The sequence below is a fragment of the Microcaecilia unicolor genome, chromosome 3 (assembly GCF_901765095.1).
Source record: "Microcaecilia unicolor chromosome 3, aMicUni1.1, whole genome shotgun sequence".
NCBI classification, from domain to species: Eukaryota; Metazoa; Chordata; class Amphibia; order Gymnophiona; family Siphonopidae; genus Microcaecilia; species Microcaecilia unicolor.
This window is the reverse complement of record NC_044033.1, coordinates 211849449-211863119: the sequence shown is the minus strand read 5'-3', so window position 1 is coordinate 211863119 and position 13671 is coordinate 211849449. Positions and strand designations below refer to the sequence as shown.

The 13671-nt window shown below is 45.1% G+C and overlaps 1 long non-coding RNA gene across 1 annotated transcript; it reads right to left on the bottom strand.

Moving 5' to 3' along the window:
• Positions 1-3725: 3725 nt before the first annotated feature.
• On the bottom strand, positions 3726-8508 carry LOC115466256. Its single transcript, XR_003941521.1, has 3 exons — positions 8419-8508; positions 4642-4721; positions 3726-3777 (listed from the first exon to the last, which is right to left on the bottom strand). It is a non-coding gene; the product is annotated as an uncharacterized LOC115466256 (long non-coding RNA).
• Positions 8509-13671: the final 5163 nt, after the last annotated feature.

Genomic DNA, 13671 nt, shown 5'->3' with positions numbered 1-13671 from the left:
TGAAAGATGTCTACCAGTTGCGCCCATATTTCTAACCAGTATTACCGAATACACCCACAATCATATATAAGGTGCCTAAAATTACCCACTTGAGATTGACAACACCAGCATAGATCAGAGCTAGAGGGGGTGATAACATGCATCTTATATGGCTTCCAGAAAGACCTATGCATGAAGAAATACATAGACTGTATTACTACTACTACTACTTAACATTTCTAAAGCGCTACTAGGGTTACGCAGCGCTGTACAATTTAACATAGAAGGACAGTCCCTTATTGTAGTGGAAGAGTTAGAGCATCTGAAGAGGGACTTCCAGAGCCGCTCCCACGATGTATCAGAGATAGATTGTTGAATGTCTTCTTCCCAACATTTGCGTAGACCGTTACAATTAGTACGGGATTTGGTGAGAAGATGTTTGTAAATGTGGGAAGCCACATGGCCAGTGCACTGAAGTGTCTGATTGAAATCAAGGAGCTCTGGGAATTGGGCCAGAAATTGAGGTTGCAACACGCCTTTACTTTTCTTTTTTTAACATTGGGTGTCTGATAACGCAAATTCTAATTTCAAATCTGAGAAGGGTTTCCAAGTCTGACTGCTTAGGTGAATCATGTCTTTCAGGGACCATATGCTTATACGCTGCCACTGAGACCACGAGACTTGCTTATTACCTATTTTAAAGTTGGGGTTGTTCCATATGGGGATGAATGGCGTATCAGACCAATGGATACCCATGGTTTGATCTAAAGATGCCATTAATTTATAGGTGGTGTTCATAATTGGATTGGAGACAATGCTCTTAGGAAGGTGCATACCGAGGAGATGGGAGTGACTCAATAGATCGATGAGGCCTTGCTCAAAGACCACCCATCTGGGCCGTGAGGAGGTAACATTTACAGGAGCAAACCATTCCGTGCCCTGACGTAAAATAAATGCTTTATGATACAGTAATAAATCGGGAAATTTGACTCCACCATGCCTTTTGGAAAGCTTAAGTTTACTAAGAGAGATTCTGGGCAATTTACAATTCCATAAAAAGCTGGTGAGCATCCTTTCCAGTCACCTATAAAAGGCGCAAGGGAAGAGAAGAGGGATCGTACTCAAAACATACGTAATTTTAGGGTCTATCATCTTTTTGATGGTATCCAGTCTTCCCCACCATGTAACCTAATCTCTTGTTTCTCTAGAATCTCAGGAGTGACCCCACTGAACATGAATTGTAGCTTAAGGCATCTGTTCCTCTCCCTCATCCTGTGAGTCCTCTAACATCTCTCCATCTTCCTCCTTCCCCTACAGGTCCTAGTAGCTCTCTTCTTTTTACCGCTGTGAGTCCTGACATATCTTCCGCTCTCTTCCACCTCCCTCCCCCCCCCCCCCCACACACATCTACCAACCTAGTGTTTGTAGCTGGCAGTGCTTGAGACCTGCCTTTTACTCACTGCGGAAAAAGGGGGCTTCGGTGCACGTCAAAAACACGTGCAGACGCAGGTAAAAGGGGCCATTAGCTTTCAAACTCACATATTGGATCATTGATAGCCAGAATTACTAAATATTTTTCAAAAATTGGAAGGAAGTTTTTTTAAGAACGATGAGAAAAATGGGAGTCCTGTGAGTGAGGATATAAAAAATTATGAAGAGAAATTAATTTGCTATTCTGTTCAAAAAGATAAGAACCATTTTGTCTTCAGCTTCACACTGTACTTGCTTCCCATTGCAGACATCGAGCTAAATGGCAACCCTGGTCACAGCCCAAGCAAAACAGTGGGCAACCAAGGAGTGGAATATTTGGATTTGGCTCACACCATTTTTATTAGTAGCTCAAAGCAGGTTACATTTAGGTATATGAGGTATTTTCCTGGACCAAGGAGGCTTACACCTGAGACAAGGACCCCAAGTGGGATTTGAACTCTAGCTTCACTGGTTCTTTCAGTCTGCTGTTCTAACCATCAGGCTACTCTTAATTCTTCTAGTACTGTGGATCCCACAGCAGCTTGCTCATTAAACTTGCCCCATCCCCTACTCAAACAATCCAAAAATATACAAAAAGGGTTTGGAAAGAAGGAGCGAGGTTGTCCTATGCTGCCGCCAGGTGGCCAGTGCTGAGAATGGCAGGTGACTGTAGCCTTTTTAGTGCTACAAACTCAAGAGCTGTTGTTTTGTTGTCTTTTTAAGCAAGACAAATATGGCCAGGATCACTGACTTTTTGGCTATATCTTTTAGTTATGGAATATTTTGTTTTTCCCAAGAAATTCTTCCTCACCCTGGCTGCCTGCAAATATCTGGGAAATAGCAAAGAGACAGAAAGTATACTGCAGAAGTTGCTTTAACAATAATTTTAAAAAAATCTTCCAGTGTAACTAAATTTATTTCTTGAATCTCATCACGGATCTCCTAAAATCAAGCTGTCTGTGAGTTTACCAGGAGGGTTTTGGGAGCCACTGCTGAAGGAGGGGTTATGAAGAAGGAAGAAGGGGAAAAATGTACTGCACACAAACGCCTGGTTGTGTGAAGGGAACAAAATAATATTTAAAATGGGGAGGGGGTAAAATAATAATAATAATAACTCCATCAATTTTGACATTTTAATTTTTATTTCTGGTTAACTTGACATTACAGTACAAAACTTATTATTCAAGTAAGCCAAACTTTACTGCAGTTTATGAAAATGACCACAAGATGGGCCTATTGCTTCATGAAAGACTACTTCATCCTGGCAAAAATAAAGGCGCCCTTTTACTAAGCGCTTAGGCGCCTATGCACGCCAATTTGGAACTACCCCGTGGCCCAGGCGGTAATTTCATTTTGTACGCGCGTCCAGTAGACACGCCAGAAACTTTCTGGCACATGGCGCTAATCGGGCGGTAATTGGCATTGTATGCGTGCTGACTATTACCGCCCAGTTAACGCATGAGACCATACCGCTAAGTCAATGGGCAGCGGTAAGGTCTCAGGCCCCAAATGGACGCATGCCAATTTTATTTATTTATTTGTTACATTTGTATCCCACATTTTCCCACATATTTGCAGGCTCAATGTGGCTTACATAGTACCGTAATGGCATTCGCCAGATTAGGTATGAACAAATACAAGGTGTTATTGTGGTAGAAGGTTCATGTGTGGTAGATACATTGGAGAAACTTAGAGAGGAAGAAGGAGAGTTGGGGTATGTCCATTACGGTCTTTGGTTTTGTTGTGTCACAGGAACTCAGGTTTTTATGTTGGGTTGGTGGGATATGCCTTTCTGAACAGGTTTGTTTTTAGTTCTTTCCGGAAACTTAGGTGGTCATATGTTGTTTTTACCAATTTTGGCAGTGCGTCCCATAGTTGTGTACTTAAATAGGAAAAGCTGGATGAATAAGTTGATTTGTATTTGAGTCCTTTGCTGCTTGGTTAGTGGAGATTTAGATATGTTCATGCTGTCCTTGTTGTGTTTCTGGTTGGCAGGTCTATGAGGTCTGTCATGTATTCAGGGGCTTTGCCGTAGATAATTTTATGAACCAGGGTGCAGATTTCATTTTGTGCACTGAAAAATAATCCTGCACACGGCCAAAACACATGCCTACACTACCATAGGCCATTCTTCAGCACACCTTAGTCCCCAAAGTGACTTGCCCAAGATCACAAGGAGTGGTAGTGGGATTTGAACCCTGGCTTCCAGGTTCTCAGCCTGCTGCTCTATTCGGCTCCTCCTCCACTCTTTTATTGTCGTAATAGCATTTAGAACGTTTCACTTCTTCCTGGGAGTCTTCGGAATGAAGGTCTCATCACACACACAATCTATAAATAAAGTTGCAAAAGATAAGAATAAGAAAGTAATGTTTATGCTAGAAAATCATCCAAGAATCAAGTATACGTGGCCCTAGTATTCTGTTGCTCAGTGGAAACTTTTGCTTAAAATCTAGATTCACGCACAGAGAAGATGACAGCGCCCGAGGCAACAGTAGTTGATGAGAGCCCTCAAGGAAAAAGAGCAGCACCTTAAAACATCAAAATTATGAAAAGTATGAATATAGCATGGATAGGTGAAGAGAGACCTCAGGAAAGCAGAGGGCAGCATTCTCAGACATGTAAAATATGAATACAGCATGGACAGCTGAAGAGAGTCCTCAGGAGAGCAGAGGCGGTCTGTCCCGGGTGGACGCTGCAAGGAGTTGCAGGGAGCAGCCACACAGCTGTCGTCTCTGCCGGTTCCCTGCTCCCTCTGACATTATTTCCTGTTCCAGGACAGGGAACCGGCGGTGCCGACAGCTGCGTGACTGCTTCCTGCACCCTCAGGAAGTAAGAGCAATGCGCTTGGGGGGTGGAGGTGGTGCGCTGGGGGGTGTTGTGATTCGTGGGGGGTGATGCACCGTGTGGCAGTTGACCTAGGAACACCACTGAGCACAGAGGGTAACATCCTCAAACATATAAATTGTGAATACAGCAAGGACAGCTGAAGAGAGACCTCAGGAGAACAGAGGCAGCATCCTGAAATGCGTAAAGTGTGAATACAGCATGGACATCTGAAGAAAGACCTTAAAAGAGACAGCAATACTCTGAGATACCCAGGTTATAAATATAGGACAATGTGATTAGATGTGAATTGTCAGTGGTGAAGGTGGCAGAGAAATGATAAGTAGTAGTAGTAGAGTCCATACTCACCACTACAATGATGATAATTCCAGTAAAGACAGCACCTATAACTATCAATGCAATGGCCCAGCCCGCCAGGCCTTCTTCACCTGAGATACAAGGAACGAGAGAATATATCAGAACTGTATGTGAAAGATGTAACTTCCATTAATATCCATCACAGGAGGACGCTCACTCAGTAGTCTCACTCTGTGTGCATCTATTCCTCCCTCTCTTCCTCACACATTCAAGAAATTTCCTCACCTTGCTAATATGTTCAGGTGTTGCACAAGTCATATACAGAGGGGACATTTTTATAACAAATGCCTGAATTATGCATTGGATGCATGCAAAAGTTGTTAGTTTTCAAAGGGAAAGGATGCACGGACTGTTTCACATGTACAGCTCTCCTGGCGTATTATACACCTGTGGGGTCGATACTGAAAGCAATTTAAATGGCCAGGAGAGGTTCCTGGCTGTTTAAATCACTATTCGGGGATTTCCAGGGATATTCAGCGGCACTGAACCAGATAAAGATAGGACTATGCTTTATGTGGTCTGATTTGTCTGGTTAAAGTGTTGTTTTATGTTTTTATATATTTTCTGCTACTTCTATCAGATTGTAACCTTTTTTTTTCTCATTTAATATTAACGTATGTAATCCACTTTGATAGTCTGCCCTAATTGGACAATCAAATAAACGAAAACATGAACCTTGAGATGGAGCCAATACGTGTCGATATTCAGAACTTAACCAGCCATAGGTTGCAGCATAAAGATAGGACTGTGTTTTATGCTGTCTCTTTTATATGGTTACACTGGCCGGTTAAGTGCTGACTCCACTCCCGAAATGCTCCCAAAATAGTCGTCTGTCACTTAGGTGCTAATTGCTCATTTTCAGCAGAGTTAACCCGTTAATTGCTGCTGAAAATTAGCGGATAGCCCCGAACAAGCCATTTAACCAGTCAGCGGCCGTTTCTGCCCAGTTAAATCATTTTGAATATTGACCAGCATGCTTTTAAATATTGGACTTTGTTGTATAATACTGTGACAAGGCTACTGCCAGGGTGGCTAGGATGAAGCATTTAGACCCTGAAATACAAGTACCAGAAGCCATTGCAAGGAGAGAGGCAGAGAGTAGTCTGGAGACAAGGGAATGGATTCCCAGCTCCAGCAGAGGGAGCCAGGGGGATAGCCAGGCTGAGCCTATAATTTCATCACCCACTAGGGGGAGGCGGAGGGAAGAAGCTCAGTTCCCCTGGATACACAATCAATATACCATGCAGCCCAGCTGAAATAGAGAGGGGCCCAAGGAGGAGGAAGAAGATGATTGGATGGATTATATGGAAGGAGGGGTAGATCGGGGGTGGGGGGGAGGAATTCCAGGAGGGGGGAGAGGCCTCTATGGAGTGGGAGAGTTCCAAGGCAGGGATAGCCAGCTCCTGAGGGTTTGGAAGGGTGTTGGAGGTAAGAGAAACCTGCTTTTTTCAGTGGCGTTCCGTGCTTGGCTGACACCCGGGGCGGATCGCCACTGCGCGCACCCCCCCCCCAGGTGCAGTGCAACACGGCGCCCCCCCGGCGTGGCATGGCACCCCCCCTGGCGTGGACCCCCCGGCGCAGCGCCTCTCACTCCCCCCCCCCCGACAGTCCCCACCTGCCTACCAGCTAAGCTCCGTGCACCCGGCACCTCGAATCTGCAGCGCTGCTGACTGTAAAAGAAGAAAACCGTCTCGTCATTGGCCCTTCACTCACTGTGTCCCGCCCTCGAGGAAATAGGAAGTTACATCAGAGGGCGGGACTCAGTGAGTGAAGGGCCAACAACGAGACGGTTTTCTTCTTTTACAGTCAGCAGCGCTGCAGATTCAAGGTGCCGGGTGCACGGAGCTTAGCTGGTAGGCAGGTGGGGACTGTCGGATGGGGGGGAGTGAGAGGCGCTGCGCCAGGGGGGGTCCATGCCAGGGGGGGGTGCCGTGCCACGCCGGGGGGGGGGGGGGTGGACGGAGCACCCCCCCCCCACCCGTTGACACCCGGGGCGGACCGCCCCCCCTTGGAACGCCACTAGCTTTATTGGAAGCCTGATGTATTTGGAACCCTGCTTCCTTTACCTGCTTTCAGGGGCATAGCCCCGGGTGGGCCTGGACGGGCCCACGCCCAGCCACTTTTGCTCCAGGCCCGCCCAGCCTCTTCTGCCCGCTCTCCCCGTCCGCCTGGTCTGCTCGCTTTTATTGCCCTGAAGCGCCGTTCTTCCTCCAGCACTGGCGATTCCCATAGCCAGCCTTCTGCCAGCGTGCGTTGTCAGGGCCTCTTCTTAGGCACATCCCGCCTACTCTGCAACTTCCTGCACCCCACCTTTGCGGAAAACAGGAAGTTGCAGAGTAGGCGGGATGCACCTGAGAAGAGGCTCCGACGACGGATGCGCACTGGCAGAAGGCTAGCTATGGGAATCGCCGGTGCTGGAGGGAGAACGGCGCTTCAGGTCAGTAAAAATGACCAGAACTGACCATGTGCAGGGGGCTGTTGCGGGGGGGGGGGGGGGGGGGGGTGGTAGCGGGTGGAAAGGAAATGTGGCAGCGGCGGTGGGCGGATGGAGAGGAAATGCGGCGGCGGCAGGTGGGCGGGTGGAGAGGAAATGTGAGGCCTGTGCCCACCCAGTCCACCTCCAGGCCCATCTAAAAATTAAACTCTGGCTACGCTACTGCCTGCTTTATTGGAGTCTGACTTATTTGGAAGCCTGCTTTATTCACCTGCTTTATTGGAAGCCTGATTTATTTACCTGCTTTACTGAAAACCTATGTGGTTGGAAGCTGTTTGTTTGGGGATAACCTATGTACTGAAATTGGTGACAGCTGTTATTGGCTTGATAATAAAAATCTTTTAACCTAGCCACTGTCTGCAGTTGTGGTGAGACCTGGAAAACGGCTGGTGGACGGCTCCACCTTGCTAGGAAGCAGTGAACCCTTTTCACAATACTCTCTCACACACACACACACACGTATACACACATATAAGGGCCTTATTCTATAAAGGTTATGCTCCTAAATTTATGTTCCTAAAGTTTATGCTCCTAAATTTTATGCTATTAAAGTTTATGCTCCTAAATTTATGCTCCTAAATTTTATGCTCCTAAATTTATGCTCTTAAAGTTTATGCTCTTAAAGTTTATGCTCCTAAATTTTGGCTCCTAAATTACGAGCATACACTATGCTCCAAAATCGACTATGCTCCAAATTTGGGATCATAAATTTAAATTATGCTCATAAATTTGGAGTAATTTAGGAGCATAAATTTTAGGAGCATAAACTTTATAGAATAAGGCCAATAAAGGGCAACTTTCAAAAGTCATTTACCCAGATAAAAGCATATCTGAAAATTAATTACCATTCCTACAGATAAAAGGATACATTGATGACTCTTTGTTTATGTGGCTATCGGATCCAATTGTTTTGCTTTAACTGCACTTGGTGTTTCCTGCCCCTACCCCCACCCCCTAGAAGCTGGTGCCCTAGACCCTAGGCAGTGGTAGACTGGGATGGGGGCACAATGAGGTCATAACTCAGGGCCTGACAGAAGGGAGAAAGGAGTCCCTTCCTTTCTCTGTCTGGCGCTCGGATAGCATTTCTTTGTTGAGCATGACAAAACCTCTCTTCCCACGATTCCTCCTGGACACACACCTTCCTCTGCTTTTGGACTTCTATTTATTTCCTTGGATTTAGGTCAAAGATACATTGGTAGCTCAAAGCAAGTTCACACTATTGCACCTTCCAGCTCTGAATGGAAAACTATTTTGGAAGGAAGTTTGAAACTTACCAACATTTTCAAGGTTGGGAGTAGTGGTGGTCGTGGGTTGACTGGTAGTGGTAGCAGTGGTTGTGGTGGTGGTTGGTGTAGTGGTTATGGTGGTTTTGGGTGTAGTGGTGGTAGTAGTGGATGTGGCAGTGGTGGGTGTAGTGGTCGTGGTATTTGTGGCTGCTGTGGTGTTGGTAGTTGTGTCTGCAGCGGTGGTGGTAGTTGTGGCTGCAGTGGTCGTGGTAGTTGTGGCTGCAGTGGTCGTGGTAGTTGTGGCTGCAGCGGTGGTAGTTGTGTCTGCAGCGGTGGTGGTAGTTGTGGCTGCAGTGGTGGTAGTTGTGTCTGCAGCGGTGGTGGTAGTTGTGGCTGCAGTGGTCGTGGTAGTTGGGGATGCAGTGGTGGTAGTTGTGGCTGCTGTGGTCGTGGTAGTTGTGGCTGCAGTGGTGGTCGTTGGGGCTGCAGTTGTTGAAGACTGTGCACCTGTAACTTTAAGGAAACCATACAGTAAAACAGTTGTTCAGTAATTGCTAACTTTCACAACATTAATACACTTCTTTAAATAAACCAATGTTCCTAGGACCCCACCGCCTGACAGGAGCCAAACACATCCCAGATGTTATATTCCAGAGCAACTCTGCAGTATATAAAGCACAGTAGCCTGTGAAAAAGTAACTCCTGAGCAGCCAGAGTCACCCTGGAAAGATAACCCTGATACCCAGAAAATGTTTATATCGCAAGGAAGATTTCCCAAGTGGGAAGAATCTGGCAGAGCAATTCCTGAGGTGAGCAGATCTGTGTCCACAGCTGCCACTGCTCAGTTTAGAATACTGCTTTTTATTTTAATATCACTTGCCAGAACTTTCCTTTCGTGTCTCAGAAATTAAAATCCTTTGGTTTATGATGTTGTGAAATGCATTCTGTCCTTGCGTTTACTCCCGGATTCTATATAGCTCGACTTAAGTTGCACAGGCACATTCAGGCGTATTCTGGATTTGTGAGCGTAACTTAATTGGTTAACAAGCCAATCGGCGCTGATAATTGCCACTAAAGCAATTCCTGACACTAATTGGCATTCATTAGAATGTACACGCACAACAATCTAAGCATATTCTGTCATGTGATGTGCGTAAATTCTAAGTCACATAATTGAAAAGAGGGTGTGGCCGTGGGAGTTTCTAAAATCTATGCGCATTGCAGTGGCGTAGCTATGTGGGGCCACGGGGGCCTGGGCCCCCGTAGATTTGGCCCTGGACCCCCTGCCGCCGACCCTCTCGACCCCCCCCCCTCCCGCCGCCAACCCTCCCCCTCTGCTGCCGTCGCCTACCTTTGCTGGCGGGGGACCCCAACCCCCGCCAGACGAGGTCCTCTTCTTCCGGCACAAGGCTTTGTTCTGTTTCTGTGAGTCTGACGTCCTGCACGTACACATACAGGACGTCAGACTCACAGAAACAGAACGAAGCCTTGCAGATCAGCCAGCAACGCAGCCACTGACAGATCTGCAAGGCTTCGTTCTGTTTCTGTGAGTCTGACATCCTACACGTACAATGTGCAGGACGTCAGACTCACAGAAACAGAAAGAAGCCTTGCGCCGGAAAAAGAGGACCTTGGCTGGTGGGGGTCGGGGTCCCCCACCAGCAAAGGTAGGCGGCGGCGGGGGAGGGTTGGCGGCAGGAGGGGGGGGTCGAGAGAGTCATCGGCGGGGGGGGGAGGGTCAAAGTTGTTATTGGTGTTGGTGGTGGTGGCAGCGGGGGGCATCGCCGGAGAGGGGGGCTAAAATGTGCCCCCTCACCTCAGGCTCTGGACTCCCCCTCCCGCCAAAGTATGGCTACGCCCCTGGCGCATTGTTATAGAATACACCCAGTCCGTGACTAGTTTAGGCGTCAGCTTTTACACCAAGTTTTACTTGGCGTAATTGCCTTTGACTAAATTTAGTCATGCAGACCGGTGCTTGGCATATTCTCTAAACCGTGTGGAAACAAGGTGTATTCTACAAAGTACGCCTAAATACCTAGGCGTATTTTTTTCAGCGTGGATGTTTTAGACGTGATATATAGAATCTAGTCCTTAATGTTGATATAGAGACAGATGGGTTGATTTTACCGGACAGGAATGATTTCAAAAACGTAGTCCAAGCTATGATTCTTGGGAGTTTGGATTACTGTAATGTGATCTATTTGGAGTTAGCTAACTACTGTTTACAGTCACTTCAAGTTGTACGAAATCGTCAAGTAGATTCTTATTTGGTATATCTTGGAATACAGTTAGATCCAACACTTACTCTGATTCCCCAATTCCAAGCAACCTTCAAGAGACTCTTCTACTATTTGCAACAACTACGCTGCCTCTCTCCTTACATTGAGAATGCAAATCTTATCCCAGTTGTGCATGCTATGATAACATCAAAACTGGATTACTGTAATGCACCCTACAACAGTGTGACTATAAAGGGTCTGCACCAGCTCCAGTTGATTCAGAATGCAGCAGCAAGACTCATAGAAGATTACAAGCGACATGGCCACATCAGACCATCTATGCAAAAACTTCACTGGCTACCAGTACAATACAGGGCTAAATTTAAAATTCTATGTCTGATCTTCAAGGCCCTGCCCTGAGTATCTGAAGAATAGGATCACCCTCTAGACACCTCCAATGACACTAAGGTCCTCCCAAGGGCTATCCCTAACCACACCCTCTCCAAAAGACATTACACGATGTGATACCTGCAAGCGAGCCTTCTCCGGAGTAGCCCCCATACTCTGGAATGCATTGCCTGAAAGGCTCTGCTTAACACAAGACTATCTCTACTTCAGGAAGCAGGTGAAAGCTCGGCTCTTCAACCAGGCCTTTAATGGAAGAAGTAACTAACTCATTAGTCTCACTCACACACAAGGAGAGACTCGGGCTGCACATACTGCAGCAGGACATGTTTATCCACTCCTACTCTGAGATAATATTTAACCATCTCTCCAACTTCATATGTAGCTTTCTTTAAATTAGTCACCTTATTTTCTAACTCCTCTTACTCTCTTACCTATCTATAGGTTCCATCTTTGCTTATACCCTATACTGTCAATTAAAATGTTCTATAACGTATTGTGTTGACATTGTAAGTAGTATACAATGCCATACTTTGAATTATTTGAATATTTTTACTGCTGTAATTGTCTATTGCTTAGGTTTGATTTATTTTTACTGTACACTGTCTTGAGTGAATTCCTTCATAAAATGTTTGCAATACATGCAATAAATAAATATATCTGAACATGTGACTGTTATATCTGAACATCTGTTATAGAATATTAGCGTAAGTCAGCAATAACACTCGACAACTTACACCTGCTCTATAATAGGTGAAAATGTTCATGCCTAAATAAGTCACTTTGTGTGGAGAACTGCCCCTCCCCCACTAACACTCCCTTTCAGTTACATGCTATAGCAGATAGGCGCTAAGTTATATACTAGCACCTAAGTGCTCTTACGTACTTATTGGCCGTTTTAGCTCCATTTTGGTATGTAACTACCTTCCTAGCATGGAAGGTATGTGCACAATTGGTGCCTTAACTTTTGAACGATGTATAGAATTAGTGGGGTTGTGCCTGCTTTTGTCTCCATTTCTGGTCATGGGGTTTGGTGGGAGTCTGATGATCTGGCATTCCTTGTCTTTCTTAATTCTATTTTGTACACTGTTTTGCATGTGAGTCATGAAAAGAGGTATATCAAGTCAAATAAACATAAGCATAAACATAAACATAAAAATTAATATAGACATGAACATCAATAAAATGCAGAGAGGGACATAATCGAACGGGGCGTATCCGAAAAACTTGAAGGTCTTCCTTCATCTCCTTTCTTCAAGGTGTTTTTCGTCATCCGCTTCTGCCAAAAAACACCTTGAAGAAAGGAGATGAAGGAAGACCTTCAAGTTTTTCGGATACTTCCTTGTGTATCACATAAGAAGAAATAGCATTAAAGCATTTATAACATGATCCAAGACTCCTGAGGCAGGCCTGTGGCCGAAACACAGTACTGTGTCGAGTCTATAATAAAGTTTGCTCCTTTATATATCACCATAGTCTCTACATCCTGAAGTCATTGGTCCACTTCCCACTTTGTTTTGCGTACCTAATCTTACCACAACATCACTTTGTATTTGTTCACACCGGAGTCGGCGAACGCCTCTCCGGTACTATGTAAGCCACATTAAGCCTGCAAATAGGTGGGAAAATGTGGGATACAAATGTAACAAATAAATAAATAAAATAGATAAATAAATAAGTGGTTTACAGTTCCATTTTACAAGTACTGGGTCTGTCCCTAGTGGCCTCACAATCTAAGTAGTACATTGTGCTACTGTTGTACCTGGGGCAAGAGAGGGTTAAGTGACTTGCTCAGGGTCACATGGAGATGCAGAGGGAATTGAACCTGGTTACCCAGGATCTCAGCCCACTTTTGACCATCAGGTAGCAGCAGGAATCAAACCCAGTTCCCAGGTCTGCAACCCGCTACACTAACCATTAGGCCGCTTGTCCACTTATCTGCAATCTGCAGGGTTCAGTATTGAATCTCAATAAAACACCCGATACCCACAAAAAACATGAAAGCAATTCAGCTACCCGTTTGCTTCCAGGGCACAAACAGGTCACATCTTTATATGTTTACATGCCTTTTTAATGAAGTGGCATGATGCCATGTAAACTTATAGCAGGAATACCTGGCATTATTTGACATGGGTTTGAAACAGCTGGCACTATAAGAGACCCTGGGGCTCATTTCAAAGTACTTAGACTTACAAAGTTCCTTAGATTGTGTCTCCCTATGTCTAGTCTCACTTTTACTTCATGTATAATAGCTAGGAATTACAATCTAATATAATCATCACTAAAACAAAGAGAAAAACCTATTACAAACATTTAGGAAATAAATATGATTTCACCAACTTTCGAAAATGAAAATAACACATAAGAATAATAAGCATTGCCATACTGGGACAGACCAAAGGTCCATCAAGCCCAGCATCCTGTTTCCAACAGTGGTCAATTCAGATCACAAGTACCTGCTTATCCTATAAATAAGTAGTGGATTTTCCGCAAGTCCATCTTAATAATGGCTTGTGAACTTTTCTTTTAGGAAACTATGCAAACCTTTTTTAAAACCTGCTAAGCTAACTGCTTTTATCACATCCTCTGGCAACAAATTCCAGAGTTTAATTACATGCTGAGTAAAGACATATTTTTCTCCAGTTTGTTTTAAATTTACTTCTTAAAAGCTTCATTG